At 39.4% G+C, this 18,562-nt stretch overlaps 1 pseudogene; it reads left to right on the plus strand.

The window, feature by feature from the left end:
- The first annotated feature begins 9,410 nt into the window (after positions 1 to 9,410).
- On the plus strand, positions 9,411 to 17,016 carry LOC113628818 (elongation factor 1-alpha 2 pseudogene; annotated as a pseudogene).
- The last annotated feature ends 1,546 nt before the right edge of the window (positions 17,017 to 18,562 follow it).

Consider the following 18,562-nt stretch of genomic DNA (forward strand, 5'->3'; position numbering starts at 1 on the left):
AGTTTTAAAAATAGTGGGCCACTAGTCACCATAAACAATGCTTATGATTCTCTAAAACAAAAGAATGTGTCTAAGAGGAAGAGAAGGAAAGGAGGGAGAGAGTTTAGTGAATTATTCACCCACTTTTCCTCATTAATAGCAGAATGTTCTCAACCAATTAATAAGCAATTACATTCCCATCAACTGAGATGCCCAAGGGAAGAGTCATCTGATGCATTTATTAAATTAACCCTATATGCTCTGAGCCAATGTCAATTGAAAAGCACAAGGAATAAAAATTTTTTAAAATGTGGAAAAATTTTACAGATTGACTTCCCTGAGCTCCAAATGATATCTAGAGTAAAGGAGAGAGGGTAGAAAGGGTAGGTTATATTCAAAGAAAGATATGAAGCCAAAGGTTGTATTCTGAAAGTAGCTTGGAGTAAGAGCCACCAAATTCCACAAAAATGTGACAGAATTAGTTTGCAATTTCTTCAGGAAATTCCTTTTAACTCCTTTACAGAGTTCTGCAATTTTACCTTGTACCTAGGAATAAGATTGTCAGCATATTTCATACCGATGTATATAGCAATTTTATTCATTAGAGGCTCTGGGTAATTTCGCATCTCAAATACATTTTGTGAGAAATTCAGGAAATATAGAAAAAAATTGTTGATTATTAGAGGATCTGGTATCTTATCCCTTCTCCAGACTAACTCCTTTCGTTACTTATCAAACATGTTTAAATGCTTACCACGTATCAGGTACAGTTCTAGATGCTTTAAAAATATTAATTCATTTACTCCTTACAATAACTCTCTGAGGTAGGTGCAGATAGGCACAGAGCGGTTAATTTCCCCAAAGCTGTAATAGTGTAATTGGTATTCAAACCCAGGCCATTTGGTTCTAGCATCTGGGTCCCTAACCACTACTCTATGCTCTCTCTACATGAATGAATGAATGAGTAAAAAATAAAGACATGCATGAATGCCTTACCTGGAGATTTACTCTGTCATTTATCCCCTTCCTCTCTACCAGCATTTTGCATTTTGTCCACAAACACTGACGTGTTTTTTTTCAGAAGAGAACACTTCAAGCTGTCATTTTCTTGTCCAGTTTCTTGAAGGGAAGCCCACACTTGCCACTTCCACTTCTCTACCAGCAATTTATTCCATAACTTCATGCAATCTGGTTCCCTGCCCCCCTCCCACTTCTCTACTGACACTGCTTTCTTGAAGGATTGAACTGCCTTATTCAATGGCCTGTTTCTCATGCTCATCCATCTCTGCTTCCCAGCTCCTTTCTAGACCCTTTTCTCTCGTTTCCTGTTATCCTCGTCCTCCATTTTCCATTTGCATGTATTGCTCTGCTTCTTTGCTGTTGACATGTCTCGAGATCTAGCCTTAGTATGACTCTTATTCTCTTTCTCTCTCTCTCTCCCCACACATTACTTTTTAAACATTCTCACATCCTCCAGTGTCTTCTACTCTTTACACTAATTTCTGGAATCTGGCCACAGAGCCTAACTTGTCAGCACCCAGAAAGTAGTGGGTCCAATCTCTTTGGAGATAAAGTCACAGTGACCAACCTCACAAGATTAATAATGAACTATGCATTTATAATGAAAAGTAGATTGTCAAAGGGTCATCAATTCAGAGCATTACACAGGGAGCTAAATTATGAACAATATACCAGTTTGTTCATTTAGAACAAGTAGTATTACAAGAAAAGAATGACCACTGGAGTTCTCTAGTAAGTGCATTTTCCCCACAAGGACATTCCAGGTGGGAAGCTAAATTATAATCAGAAGACCACTAGGTCAGCATGGAATAAGAATAGGGGGAAATAATTACACGATTCAAATATTTAACAGCATCAGGCTGATAGTCACAGGTGTATCTAGCTCTGCAATAGGGCAAGAGCTGCCAATGGGACCCAGCAAGTAGAGTAATTGTTAAAGACACCATCTCCCCTCAATGAATAAATGAATGAATGAATGTGGAACAACAGTCTTGAGATCATTTCTACTTTACCATTACTTTAGAGTTATTTGTTGAAATATTGACCCCTTTGCAAGATCTGAGTTGCAAGATGTCATGGGCCACATGTGCTCATCACTATTGTCTTTACCATCAAGCACAGTGCCTGGCACTTAGTAGATAGAAGGCAATAAATGTTTATTAAAATTAAAGTCATCCAGACATTTATAAATATAAATAAAATACCTTCCAAAGTTGGCTTTAAGTGTGAGTTAGCCAGAATGTCCTATTGTGTATTTTTTCTTGCTTTTCAAAGTTTATTAAGTCAAATAAATAGAATGCCTTGATTTCAAATTTTACATTTGGTTCATATATTTGAAAACTGTGAAATAGTAGACCACACAGTTTTCATTTTGTCCATCTTATTTCTATAAACTTCAACTACTTATTTCTCCTACCCAGTGATTAAACCCCAATTCCACCCCCACCCCTTTATCTTTGATGTTTCTCATTCTCCATAGGTGGAGGATGTGTCAGCAAAGAGAGGAAAGAACCGATTCTGTGTGCCTATATGGGCTAACCCGGGGCACTCATGGGGTTAAAAGTGCTGCAGTAATATTAAGCACATGTTTCAAGTCAGCAGGGTGCCAGCCTGAGATGTCCTCAAAGCCTAATTTGATAGATATTATGCCATACACTGCTGCAAGTAGTAATGAAGAAAGTAAAAATTTTATGGATGAGCAAAATAGGAGCTCTTATGGATGGAGTGTTTTTAAATCAGGTGTATAATTTACCCAGTATCAGACCACATGTAGGGTGCATTACTCAATTGAACTTACAAGCAGATAGGAAAGCAGTTTCTTTTAATAAGCACTTCTTCAACTTATTGGCTCTACAATTACTTGCACCAAATTACCAGCAGCTGCTGCCTGTTTGCTATTTTATCCTAGACAAGGAGTTACATTAGTTTCTAATCAACAAGCCATTCAAGGACTCTTTATAATTTTTAGCTTAATTCCACTTTTATTTGGAATTTATTAATTGAAATATCCAATATTTCCATGACAGTATTTTGCTTAGCTTCTCTTAACAGGAAACCTATTCAACTGCTGAGGTGACGGGAAAAGGGAGGGAAGATACCCACCAAACTTATTTCTGATATTTGCAACATCATACAAACTCTACTAGATTCATGTTGCCTTATAGTCTGAATTTTGACATTTCAATTGCTTTTGTAAAAATACTGATACCGTATTTAAACTTTTTTTACATTTGCAGTCAATAAATTGTTTTGTCTCTAAATAGCATATCCCCATGCACAGAAGTTCACTGCAAGTTTAAATATTAACCAATTCAGTTTAATACAGGCCTTCTCAAGTTTGGCACTATTGACATTTTGGGCTTGCTAACTCTTTTTTGGGGGAATGTCCTGAATATTGCAGGATGTTCAAGCAAGATCCCTGGCCTCTACCCACTAGATGCCAGTGGCACCTCCGCACCTCCAACCCCTTGTTGTAACAACCAAGAATGCCTGCACATGTCACATCACCCCAGATGATTTAACAGATTTGAAGGAATTAAAGGAAAAAGCGTTTCAGAAACAGTTGTAAGAGGAAAGTATGTTTTCAATTCATATGTTAAACACTTTTCAAAGTATTCATATAAAGATTGCGTTTGTGTGTGTGCTAGCCCATATATGCTTGCTTTATGAGGAACTATGAAATGAATTCATGAAAGAATTTAACTACACAAAATGCGATTATTTAAATATTACTCTATTTTCAAGCTGCTTTCAGATCCAAAGGCAAAAGGAAACCGAAAACAACAACAGCTGCTAATAGCTAAATAAAGTAAATATCTGAATAGCTCTAACTGCAGAAAGACAGACCTGTGGTCTAATTTTAGACAAGTGTGGTTTTATTGTTATGCCAGTAGAGCCAAGAAATCTAATTTGAGACGAAATTCATTTTTTGAAATTATATTATACATTATTGCCAACTTTAAATTACAAATCAGAAAAATATGAACATAAAATGCTAATGACCAATGATGAATCATAAAAATGGCAAATACAGTTCAAGATTTTTCTTATAGGGCTTTCAAATCCACAGTTGTCTTTTTAAAGACCAGAATCAAAATAGGTAATGTCAAGAACAACTAGAGTACCATATACACACTGAAAAACAGCAAAAGTGAAGGAAAGTTAAATTGCCATCCCAAAGTCTCCTTCACTGAGAACTTACCATCTACCATCTTCCATCTAGTCCTATGTCAAAAGATCCAAATAACATCCATTGGAAGATGGTTCCTTCTTAGCGTAATATAGAACCCTATGGCGCAAAACTTGAAAGGTCATTTATACCTACCAGGGCCCTTCCCCAAGTTTACCCTAATTAGATACCCTCCATAACAAGCTTCTCAAACTTTAATGTATATATGGATCACCTGGACATCTTGTCAAACTGTGGATTCTTATTGAGTAGGTCTGGGGCCTTAGACAGACTTTCTAACAAGCTTCCAGATGATGCCAATCCATGGACCACACTTTGAAGAGCAAGGATTTGTTTACAACAGCCCCACCAGTTGATCATCAAGCCTGATCTTGAACTTAGGAGGCCAATAACAGAGAAAATCCTAACTCCAAAAAAGAATACAATGTTCGTGTACCTAGTGAAATCTTAATTTTCAGGTTCTTTCTGGAAACAGTGCCTCAACCATGGGAAACTTTAGCGGTCAGTTTAAAAAATTTTTACACTATTAAGCAAAATTACTGAAAAATGATTGCTAAATCTCAACCTACTGAAGTCAATAAAAAATGGATTCCTTCTTACTAATAGTCTACAAAGTTCAAAAATAATTGGATCTTCATACAAACCATGGCTTCTGTGATAGTCTAAGGACATATTCCCTTCTTACCACTGTGTCTACATGACTCCACTTAAATACTGAAAAAGAGAGAACCATCATGTCTGTAGCACAGACTCTGCAGCTGTAGCCCAGCCCCTTAAAAAAAACTATAAGATTTTTCACACAGCTCTGGTATATTTTGACCATGCCGACAGAAACATGTCGTAAGTCTGTTATTTTATAAAGAAATAAGGAGAATGACATTAAGTTAGTGGATTCACTACTTTTCCCTGAGACAAGAAACATATCCTCCCATTACCTGAAAAATTCAAAGAACTTTCAGTTCCCAGAAGATTCAGATGCATGACCTTAAAGCCAGACTTATAAAAGCACCATTAATTCATGATTATAGTTTGCAGATAATCCAAATCCTCCATTTTACATCAGTGGTTTTGCTTCATCCTATTTTATGGCTATCCAGTCCTCTACCCAGCAAAGAAAAATGAAACTCAATAGTTTTAAACAATGAGTTATTTTTTTCTTGTTCCTTTTTTAATGGAAGTAGAGTTGATTTACAATGTTGTGTCAATCTCTGCTGCACAGCCAAGTGACTCAGTTATCCATTATGGCTTATCCCAGGAGACTAGATATAAAACCAAGAACTAATATGTGATCCTGATGTCACTGAATGATTTTGTGGTCACCTTAAATATTCAGAATATTAACAACAGGCAGTGCTTGGGCTTCAAGCAATCGAAGAGAATCCTCAACCAATCAGAATGGACACCATGCATAAGCCATGAGCACGGCCACACAGGTGCACGCTAGCCAGACTGGCCTGCCTTTGAACAACAGAAAGACAGAAATCCCCATGGACGGTGTAGTGCCATAGGGCAGTTTTATCATGGGTAGACTTAGACCAGGAAAGACTTGTACTCAGAATAGGGATAAATGTGTAGTTTCCTCCAGAGTGAAGTTCCTTGGGAAACAACATTGATGTCAATCATATTTAACACATTTATAAATGTTCAAGAAGCCCAAATTTATTCAATGTGAAAACTCCAAATTTGTAGCTAAGAAAAAGGGTAAAATATAGGTATGAAAATCAAACCAATTTGTACAAGTGGATAGAAAAGTAATAAATAGTCTTCAACTTAGTAAGTATAAGGTAATATATTTTATGATACATGACATAGGTATAAAATGAACAGCCCTGAACTATCAGCTTCAGGCAGAGAAAGTACATGCCTAGGAGTCACTGTTAGTTCCCCAAGGAAACTGACTGAATCGTCTATTGGGGTTGAAAAGTGAAGAAAACATAAATGTATAAAGAAGAATATTAGACACTTACATGTGGAATCTAAGAAACAAAGCAAGCAAACAAAACAAAAGAAGACTCATAGATATGGAGAACAATTAGTCAATGCCAGAGGTTGGGGAGTGGGGTGGGGGCAAAATAGGTAAAGGGGATTAAAAGGTGCAAACCTCCAGTTATATAATAAGTTGTGAGCAAAAAAGGAGAAGAAATGGGGGGGGAGGTGAGGGGGAGGAAAAGAAGGGGAAGAAGAGGAAGAAGGAAGGGGGAAGAGGAGGAGGGGAGAGGGGAAAAGGGAAGAAGGAGGGGAAGAGAGGAAGGGGAAAGGGGAAGAGGAAGAAGAAGAAGAGTAGAAATCCAACTGAAATTAGCATTCTATATAACCTCAGTGCTTACACTTTTGAATGCCACAAGAGATTATGGTTGTCGCAAATCAAAAATGTTAACAAAGAAGCCAGAGAAGGCATAAGCAAGAGAGGAAATAGCAACTAACATGTTAGGGTGTTGCTATTTGAGTCATATTGAAACATTGGCCTCTTCATCCTGGAAAGGCAACTGCTTAATAGGGAACTTGATTAAAATGTATACAATTAAAAATGATCTGGGTAACGTGGTCACAGGCTTGTTCCCCAGTAGAATGGTGGAACATCCTTTGAAACTTTAGTAAAATAAGTTTAGGACACTAAAAGGAAGAAGTGGTTAGCAAATTTATGGAACTCAATTTCACCAGTATCATCTCCCCCAACTTCCCTCCCACAAGAGTTAACACAGGAAGGAAATAAAGACTTCAGGTAGGAGTTCATTCCTCTATTCAGTACCAAGCAGCACCAGGCTAAAAGCTGAGACAATGATGACGAGTAAAACATACATGGTTCCTGCTCTGTTGAGAGTCAACTGGCTTAGTTGACCGAATGGAGTGACAGATAAATACCCTAAAAATCACACCAATAATGTAAAATTATAACTGAAATTAAAACTCTGAAGAAGAGGCACATGGTCCTATCACAGTGTCTAGCAGTGGGCTTTGACCTAACTAGAAGAAGGTGACTGTTTGGAAGTGTGCTGATATCTTAGAGATGGGTATAATTTGAACTAGCTGGTTAAAAAGCAATAAATGGCTACTAAATAAAGCCATACTATTCTTTAATGTTCAGGGTACACTAAAGCATCCCATTTAACCAATATTATGCCCACTTCAGTGGAAGGTACGTGAAGGACAGACTACTGGAATTTCCAATGACAACAGACACTGGAAGAATGACACAGAAGTCTGATGCCAAAGAAAAATTCTTCAGCTATAAATAATATAGAATTAATTGGCATCTCTTAAATGGAGGTACCTAGTGAAAATATCACTTTGAATGATGCGCACTGCCTCCCAGGATATAGCTAGCCCATTTGAAAGGTGAGAAATCTATACCAAGAGTGGTTATATAAGTTGCCCCACATTATAAAACACAGAATCAGCTGACTTCTTCCAAAATTCACTGAAAAGGGAAATTAATAAAAAATTTATATGGCCATCGTTGCACTCTCTAGTTTGATTTATATCATAATTAGTTCTGAAATACCTACTTGCTACCAGAGTATGAAGTTGTGGTAGATCATGTTTTTCATTTGTGCATCCGTAGCAGAAAGCATGGGGCCATGCTCATAGCAGGCAATCAATAGATGTTTGTTGACTTGAAAGACAACAGTTAAGGCTTTAATTTATAACACCAGTCACTGACTAACAATCATTATCTACTTCATTTGTGTTGGTGAACACTGACATTTAAGAATGTTCTGTTGATACATATACCAGGAACCTCCCAAACAGGAACACAGCCCTGCTGTCAAGCTTGACAGGGCTGTCTTTAACATCTGACGCTCTCAATCCCAGAAAATCCTCCTTCTTGCCAAACATGGTCATTATGTCCAAATGCACATTTTGAGGCACTAAAATGTTGACTTTGAAGTTCAACAAAAGCCATTTTACTTCCTTTATTTCTATTTTCTCTTTAAAGACACCATTCTGCAGTTAGCAAAATTCTACTCAGATTGGTAACTGCTCTCCTGATCTCCAGTCTTGTACATCCCTATCCTATACTACTCCATGAGGGGGTGGGAAACTGCTGTGAGAATTTCTTCCTGAAAGCTAGGGCTTTCGATATTTACACTGTATTACATAAAATATATTTTTATGAATGTGAGATCTAGTATACGTACAAAGTACAAATTCTCTTAAATAACCTTCCCTTATTCATTTTACCAGCATAACTAATGCTTTTCAGTCCCATATACTGTAGTTGATACCTAAGACATACTTAACGGTCACAGCTAGTAAATCACTCCCTAGAAAATCCAAACGCAACTGCATCTTCAGTTGCATTGTAGGCTTACCAAGCATTGGCTAAATTTGTTTCCAAACCTCTTCATTTCAGTTGTACTTGCTATTGCAAGTCTGTAATTTTAATTAGTATTAATGTATACCTGATGAAATATGAGTGAGAAAACAAAAAGATGTGGTCTAAAAAATACAATGAATGCTTTGTAATAAGAGTAAGTAACTGAAAAGTAATTTTTGTTGAATTGGTTGTGGGAGACATAACTGCGAAAGACTGGAAAAAGTTATAAAAGTCTGGAAGTTTTTGCCTTGAGATTTCTTCAGACGTGAATTTAAGTTTTAGCTTCAGTGTACACAGATCAAAACTAGAAATATTATACAATATATTATGGATGTGGTTTATGTAAAAGAAACAAGAGAGAACTTTAATCAATGGATCCATATTCAAAGAAAATACATGAACCTACATTAAAAAACTGGTGAATGAATATCTTGTACATGTTCTCAGTTAAATAAAAGATTTCAGTTATGTAAGTACCATTTTTAATGAATCTGTTCTTTCACGGACTTTTTCAATTAATCAACTACCTAAAGATCCCATTCACAAGAAATCAAAGCTACTGTATTTTGGTTCTGAATATGTTGATTTTACCTTCTTCCATGAAAAATTCAAACCAATAAAAAGACCATTTTTTCTTTTATTTTTCAGAAATTTCTCTTTCACAGCATCACTCCATTTATTTGGGTCAGAGTTTTGCAAACTGCCACCCACCTTGTTGCTCAGACCAAAACCTACGAGTTGTCCTTAATCCACTGCTTTTCCTCATCACTTATATCTAATCCATCAACAAATATTGTTAATTCTGCTTCTAAAATATATTATAAATCATTTCACATCTCTTCACTGGATTATAAAAGGCAAGGTAGAGAAAGGTTCAAAATGAAGAGGTAGATGGGATTGGTCATGAATGGCCTTGTAGGTCATGGTAAGTAGTTTGAATTTTGTTCCAAATATGATGAGAAACTATTAGATTATCCTAACTGTCACGTGACGAAATAATTATGAGAGGGTCCAGAAATGGGAACATGGGAAAAATAGTGGGCTACACGAAATTAATCCACAATGGTGGCTTTCATGGGGTAGTAAATTTAGTAAAAATTAATTACACTTGGCATATATTCTAAAGATTGAGTCAACAGAACCTACTGAACGTGGGGAGTATAAATGAAAGAGAAATGGAAATGCATGCAGCCTAGGTGTTTTAACCCTACATCTGGTTGAAAAGAGGGGCCATTTAATGAGAATGAAGAGAGGGTAGAAGAACAAGTTTGGTGGTATAGGTGGAGAAGCAAGGGTAAGGACATGTAGAATCAAGAACTCTGTTGCTAAATTGAGTTATTAAATAAGCAATTCGTTTTTTTTCGGAAGGAGCTTCAAGATGGCAGAAGAGTAAGCTGCGGAGATCACCTTCCTCCCCACAGATACATCAGAAATACATCTACACGTGGAACAACTCCTACAGAACACCTACTGAACGCTGGCAGAAGACCTCAGACCTCCCATAAAGCAAGAAACTCCCCACGTACCTGGGTAGGGCAAAAGAAAAAAGAATAAACAGAGACAAAATGATAGGGACGGGACCTGCACCAGTGGGAGGGAGCCGTGAAGGAGGAAAGGATTCCACACACTAGAAGCCCCTTCGTGGGCGGAGACTGCGGGTGGCAGAGGGGGGAAGCTTCATAGCCGTGGAGGAGAGCGCAGCAACAGGGGTGCAGAGGGCAAAGCAGAGAGATTCCCGCACAGAGGATCAGAGCCAACCGGCACTCACCAGCCCGAGAGGCTTGTCTGCTCACCCGCCGGGGCGGGCAGGGGCTGGGAGCTGAGGCTCGGGCTTCGGGTAGGATCCCAGGGAGAGGACTGGGGTTGGCGGCGTGAACACAGCCTGAAGGGGTTAGTGCGCCACGGCTAGCCGTGAGGGAGTCCGGGAAAAGGTCTAGAGCTGCCAAAGAGTCAAGAGACTTCTTGCCTCTTTCTTTCCTGGTGCGCAAGGAAAGGGGATTCAGAGCGCCGCTTAAAGGAGCTCCAGAGACTGGCGCGAGCCGCGGCTATCAGTGTGGAGCCCAGAAGCGGGCATGAGACGCTCAGGCTGCTGCTGCCGCCACCAAGAAGCCTGTGTGCGAGCACAGGTCACTATCCACACCTCCCCTCCCGGGAGCCTATGCAGCCCGCCACTGCCAGGGTCCCGTGATCCAGAGACAACTTCCCCGGGAGAACGCACAGCGCGCCTCAGGCTGGTGCAACGTCACACGGGCCTCTGCCTCCGCAGGCTCACCCCACATCCATACCCCTCGCTCCCCCAGGCCTGAGTGAACCTGAGCCCCTGAATCAACTGCTCCTTTAACCCCGGCCTGTCTGAGCGAAGAACAGACGCCCTCTGGCGACCTACACACAGAGGCGGGGCCAAATCCAAAGCTGAACCCTGGGAGCTGTGCAAACAAAGAAGAGAAAGGGAAATTTCTCCCAGCAGCCTCACGAGCAGCAGATTAAATCTCCACAATCAACTTGATGTACCCTGCATCTGTGGAATACCTGAATAGACAGTGAATCATCCCAAATTGAGGAGGTGGACTTCGGGAGCAACGATATATATAAATATAGATATAGATATAGATAGATAGATAGATAGATAGATAGATAGATAGATATATACACACACACATATATTTTTTTCCCCTTTTTCTCTTTTTGTGAGTGTGTTTGAGTATGCTTCTGTGTGTGATTTTGTCTGTATACCTTTGCTTTTGCCATTTGTCTTGGGTTCTGTCTGGCCTTTTTTTTTTTTTTACTTAAATTTTTTTTCTTAAGTACGTTTTATTTATTTTAATAACTTTATTTTATCTTCTTTCTTTCTTTCTCTTTCTTTCTTTCTTTCTTTCTTCCTTTCTTTCTTTTTCTTTCTTTCTCTTTTTTCTCCCTTTTATTCTGAGCCTTGTGGAGGACAGGCTCTTGGTGCTCCAGCAAGGCATCAGGGCTGTGCCACTGAGGTGGGAGAGCCAAGTTCAGGACACTGGTGCACAAGAGACCTCCCATCTCCACGTAATATCAAACAGCGAAAATCTCCCAGAGATCTCCATCTCAACGCCAAGACCCAGCTCCACTCAATGACCAGCAAGCTACAGTGCTGGACACCCTATTGCAAACAACTAGCAAGACAGGAACACGACCCCATCCATTAGCAGAGAGGCTGTCTAAAAGCATAATAAGGCCACAGACACCACAAAACACACCACCAGACATGGACCTGCCCACCAGAAAGACAAGATCCAGCCTCATCCACCAGAACACAGGCACTAGTCCCCTCTACCAGGAAGCCTACACAACCCACGGAACCAACCTTAGCCACTGGGGACGGACACCAAAAACAACGGGAACTACAAACCCGCAGCCTGCGAAAAGCAGACCCCAAACACAGTAAGCTAAGCAAAATGAGAAGACAGAGAAACACACAGCAGATGAAGGAGCAAGATAAAAACCCACCAGACCTAACAAATGAAGAAGAAATAGGCAGTCTACCTGAAAAAGAATTCAGAATAATGATAGTAGAGATGACCCAAAATCTTGAAAATGGAATGGAGAAAATACAAGAAACGTTTAACAAGGACCTAGAAGAACTAAAGGGCAAACAAACAGTGATGAACAACACAACAAATGCAATTAAAAATTCTCTAGAAGGGATCAATAGCAGAATAACTGAGGCAGAAGAATGGATAAGTGACCTGGAAGATAAAATAGTGGAAATAACTACTGTAGAGCAGAATAAAGAAAAAAGAATGAAAAGAATTGAGGACAGTCTCAGAGACCTCTGGAACAATGTTAAACGCACCAACATTCGAATTATAGGGGTCCCAGAAGAAGAAGACAAAAAAAAAGGGACTGAGAAAATATTTGAAGAGATTATAGTTGAAAACTTCCCTAATATAAGAAAGGAAATAGTTATTCAAGTCCAGGAAGCACAGAGAGTCCCATACAGGAAAAATCCAAGGAAAAAGATGCCAAGACACATATTAATCAAACTATCAAAAATTAAATACAAAGAACACATATTAAAAGCAGCAAGGGAAAAACAACAAATAACACATAAGGGAATCCCCATAAGGTTAACAGCTGATCTTTCAACAGAAACTCTGCAAGACAGAAGGGAGTGGCAGGACACATATAAAGTGATGAAGGAGAAAAACCTACAATCAAGATTACTCTACCCAGCAAGGATCTCATTCAGATTTGACAGAGAAATTAAAACATTTACAGAGAAGCAAAAGCTAAGAGAATTCAGCACCACCAAACCAGCTTTACAACAAATGCTAAAGGAACTTCTCCAGGCAGAAAACACAAGAGAAGAAAAACACCTACAATAATAAACCCAAAACAATTAAGAAACTGGTAATAAGAACATACATATCGATAATTACCTTAAATGTAGAAGGATTAAATGCTCCAACCAAAAGACATCGATTGGCTGAATGGATACAAAAACAAGACCCATATATATGCTGTCAACAAGAGACCCACTTCAGACCTAGGGACACATACAGACTGAAAGTGAAAGGATGGAAAAAGATATTCCATGGAAATCCAAAGAAAGCTGGAGTAGCAATTCTCATACCAGACAAAAAAGACTTTAAATCGAAGACTATTAGAAGAGACAAAGAAGGACACTACATAATGATCAAGGGATCAATCCAAGAAGAAGGTATAACAATTGTAAATATTTATGCATCCAACATAGCAGCACCTCAATACATAAGGCAAATACTAACAGCCATAAAAGGGGAAATCGACAGTAAACATACAATCATAGTAGGGGACTTTAACACCCCACTTTCACCAATGGACAGATCATCCAAAATGAAAATAAATAAGGAAGTACAAGCTTTAAATGATACATTAAACAAGATGGACTTAATTGATATTTTTAGAACATTCCATCCAAAAACAACAGAACACGCTTTCTTCTCAAGTGCTCATGGAACATTCTCCAGGATAGATCATATTTTGGGTCACAAATCAAGCCTTGGTAAATTAAAGAAAATTGAAATCGTATCAAGTATCTTTTCTGACCACAACGCTACACAACCTTCCGAGACTGAATCAGGAAGAAATAGAAAATATGAACAGACCAATCACAAGCACTGAAGTTGAAACTGTGATTAAAAATCTTCCAACAAACAAAAGCCCAGGACCAGATGGCTTCACAGGTGAATTCTATCAAACATTTAGAGAAGAGCTAACACCTATCCTTCTCAAACTCTTCCAAAATACAGGAGAGGGAGGAACACTCCCAAACTCATTTGACGAGGCCACCATCACTCTGATACCAAAACCAGACAAGGATGTTCACAAAGAAAGAAAACTACAGGCTAATATCACTGATGAACACAGATGCAAAAATCCTCAAGAAAATACTAGCAAACAGAATCCAACAGCACATTAGAAGGATCATACACTATGATCAAGTGGGGTTTATCCCAGGAATGCAAGGATTCTTCAGTATATGCAAATCAATCAACATGATACACCATATTAACAAATTGAAGGAGAAAATCCATATGATCATCTCAATAGATGCAGAGAAAGCTTTCAACAAAATTCAACACCCATTTATGATAAAAACCTGCCAGAAAGTAGGCATAGAGGGAAATTTCCTCAACATAATAATGTCCATATAAGACAAACCCACAGCCAACATCGTCCTCAATGGTGAAAAACTGAAACCATTTCCATTAAGATCAAGAACAAGACAAAGTTGCCCACTCTCACCACTATTATTCAACATAGTTTTGGAAGTTTTAGCCACAGCAATCAGAGAAGAAAAAAATAAAAGGAATCCAGATTGCAAAAGAAGAAGTAAAACTGTTCACTGTTTGCAGATGACATGATACTATACATAGAGAATCCTCAAGATGCTACCAGAAAACTACTAGGGCTAATCAATGAATTTGGTAAAGTAGCAGGATACAAAATTAATGCACAGAAATCTCTTGCATACCTATACACTAACGATGAAAAATCTGAAAGTGAAATTAAGAAAATGCTCCCATTTACCACTGCAACAAAGAGAATAAAGTATCTAGGAATAAACCTACCTAAGGAGACAAAAGACCTGTATGCAGAAAATTATAAGACACTGATAAAATAAAGATGACATAAACAGATGGAGAGATATATCATGTTCTTGTATTGGAAGGATCAACATTGTGAAAATGGCTCTACTACCCAAAGCAATCTACAGATTCAATGTAATCCCTATCAAACTACCAATGGCATTTTTCACAGAACTAGAACAAAAAATTTCACAATTTGTATGGAAACACAAAAGACCCCAAATAGCCAAAGCAATCTTGACAAAGAAAAACAGAGCTGGAGAAATTGGGCTCCCTGACTTCAGACTATACTACAAAGCTATAGTAATCAAGACAGTATGGTACTGCCACAAAACCAGAAAGATAGATCAATGGAACAGGATAGAAAGCCCAGAGATAAACCCACACACATATGGTCACCTTATCTTTGATAAAGGGGGCAAGAATATACAGTGGAGAAAAGACAGTTCCTTCAATAAGTGGTGCTGGCAAAACTGGACAGCTACATGTAAAAGAATAAAATTAGAACACTCCCTCACCCCATACACAAAAATAAACCTAAAATGGATTAAATACCTAACTGTAAGGCCAGACACCATCAAACTCTTAAGAGGAAAAAATAAGCAGAACACTTTATGACATAAATCAGAGCAAGATCCTTTTTGACCCACCTCTTAGAGAAATGGAAATAAAAACAAAAATAAACAAATGGGACCTAATGAAACTTCAAAGGTTTTGCACAGCAAAGGAAACCATAAACAAGAGCAAAAGAAAACACTCAGAATGGGAGATAATATTTGCAAATGAAGCAACTGACAAAGGATTAATCTCCAAAACATACAAGCAACTCATGCAGCTCAATATCAAAAAAACAAACAACCCAATCCAAAACTGGGCAGAAGACCTAAATAGACATTTCTCCAAAGAAGATATACAGATTGCCAACAAACACATGAAAGAATGCTCAACATCAATAATCATTAGAGAAATGCAAATCAAAACTACAATGACATATCATCTCACAGTGGTCAGAATGGCCATCATCAAAAAATCTACAAACAGTAAATGCTGGAGAGGGTTTGGAGAAGAGGGAACCCTCTTGTACTGCTGGTGGGCATGTAAATTGATACAGCCACTATGGAGAACAATATGGAGGTTCCTTAAAAAGCTAAAAGTAGAGCTACCATATGACCAAGCAATCCCACTACTGGGCATATACCCTGAGAAAACCATAATTCAAAAAGAGTCATGTGGGCTTCCCTGGTGGCGCAGTGGTTGAGAGTCCGCCTGCCGATGCAGGGAACGTGGGTTCGTTCCCCGGTCCGGGAGGATCCCACATGGCGCGGAGCGGCTGGGCCCGTGAGCCACGGCCACTGAGCCTGCACGTCTGGAGCCTGTGCTCCGCAACAGGAGAGGCCACAACAGTGAGAGGCCCGCGTACCGCAAAAAAAAAAAAAAAAGAATGGGAGGTAGGAAAGGGAAGCATCAATAATACACAATACCTGCTTCACAGCTGCTGCAGCAGCTCTTGCTAATATCTGGATCAGCAATGACTCTAATGAATCTACCATTACGGGCAAAAAGAAGACCCATATCAATATTATCATCATTGGCCATGTGGACTCTGGCAAGTCCACCACCACTGGGTATCTCATCTACAAGTGTGGGGGTACTGACAAGAGAACCATGAGAAGTTCAAGAAGGAAGCAGCAGAGATGAGCAAGGGCTCCATCAAGTTTGCCTGGGTGCTAGACAAAATGAAGGCGGAAAGGAAATGTGGCATCACCATGACATCTCCTTATGGAAGTCTGAGACAACCAAATATTACATCACCATAATTGATGCCACAGGGACTTCATCAAAAACATCATCACTGGCCCATCCCAGGTGACTGTGCCACGCTCATCGTGGCCAGCAGCACGGGCATGTTTGAAGCAGGCATCTCCAAGAATAGGCAGACCTGTGGAGAATATGCTACTGGCCTACATGCTGGGTGTGAAGCCACTCATCACGGCTGTCAACAAGATGGACTCCGACAAACCCACCCACAGCACCCAATGCTTCCATCAAGGGAGTGAGAGCCTACATCAAGAAGATCGGCTACAACTTGGCAGTCATGGTCTTTGTGCCCATTTTGGGCTAGCATAGCCCAGCATCCACATGCCTGATCCAGGAGCTGGAAGGTCAAGAGAAAGGAGGGAAATGCCACAGGGATGAGTGTCCTGGAAGCTCTGGGCTCCATTCTCCCTCCCACTCAACTGGTCAACGAGCCCCTGAGGCTGCCTCTACAAGGTGTGCACATGATTGGGAGCATTGGCTCTGTGCCTGTGGGCTGTGTGGAGACCAGCTTCCTGAAACCTGGGATGGAGGTCACCTTTGACAACCCCAAGGCCCTGAAGTCAGGCGATACAGCCATTGTGCAGATGTAAGGATGGTCCCCAGCAAGGCCATGTGTGTGGAGATGTTCTCTGAGTACCCACCTCTAGGCCATTTTGCTGTGCGGGACGTGAGACAAACAGTGGCCACTGGAGTCATCAAGGCTGTGGATGAGAAGTCATCCTGCAGGCAAGGTCACCAAGTCGGCAGTAAAGCCGAGCAAGAAATGAAGCATGTCCCCTGCAGTTTCCTCAGCAATCTCCACTATAAAAATTACCCAACATTCGATGTATTTATTAAGATTAATAAAACATAACTAGCCGTCAAAAAAAAAAAGACCACTCGTTGCATGTGGCTGTCCAGTCTTCTCAACACCATTTACTGAAGAGACTATCCTTTCCCTCTTGAATAATCTTGGCTATTTTGTTATAAATTAATTTAGCATTAAATATATATCATTTAAATTTGTTAAGAAAATAGAACTTAAATGTTTTCACACACACACCCCCAAATAAAAGGTAAATATGTTAGATGATGGATATGCTAATTAGATGGCAGGAAATCCTTTCACTATGTATATGCATATCAAATCACCACAATGTACACTTTAAATATCTTACAACTTTACATGTCAATTATACTTCAATAAAGCTGACATTAAAGAATCAACAACTCACAGATGAATGGATAAAGAAGGTGTGGCACATATATACAATGGAATATTACTCAGCCATAAAAAGAAATGAAATTAAGTTATTTGTAGTGAGGTGGATGGACCTAGAGTCTGTCATACAGAATGAAGTAAGTCAGAAAAAGAAAAACAAATACCGTATGCTAACACATATATATGGAATCTTAAAAAAAAAAAAGGTTATGAAGAACTTAGGGGCAGGACAGGAATAAAGACACAGATGTAGAGAATGGACTTGAGGACATGGGGAGGGGGAAGGGTAAGCTGTGACAAACTGAGAGAGTGGCATGGACATATATACACTACCAAATGTAAAATAGCTAGCTAGTGGTAAGCAGCCGCATAGCACAGGGAGAGCAGCTCGGTGCTTTGTGCCCACCTAGAAGGGTGGGATAGGGAGGGTGGGAGGGAGACGCAAGAGGGAGGAGATATGGGGATATATATATATATGTATAGCTGATTCACTTTGTTATAAAGCAGAAACTAACACACCATTGTAAAGCAATTATACTCCAATAAAGATGTAAAAAAAAAAAAAAGAATCAACAACTCTTTTAGAGTTTTGCTATAAAGAGGAGCAGAGAAATAAGGTAGTGGGTAGAGGAACACATGAAGTCCAGATAAGAGCATTTATTTTTAGGATGGGATTATTATATGAAGCCCTTCAGTAGACAAGAGCGGACTGGCTTCTGTGTACAAGTAGAGGACCTGACATCGGGTAGGACAAGGACACCTTGTCCCTGTGCATAAATGGGAAGGCAGAGTATGTGGATACAAATCTACAAATTAGGCTGGTAGATTTTGGTAGTAGAAAGATAAGTTGCTTCTCTTTTGTGAACTACGTTGAAAGCGAGAAGAGAAAAGGGGCTGCTGGAAATCTGAGGAAAGAGAAAGTGGACCATAGATTG

The sequence above is a fragment of the Aethalodelphis obliquidens genome, unplaced genomic scaffold (assembly GCF_003676395.1).
Source record: "Aethalodelphis obliquidens isolate GAN/ISIS:26980383/991018 unplaced genomic scaffold, ASM367639v1 scaffold1, whole genome shotgun sequence".
NCBI lineage: Eukaryota > Metazoa > Chordata > Mammalia > Artiodactyla > Delphinidae > Aethalodelphis > Aethalodelphis obliquidens.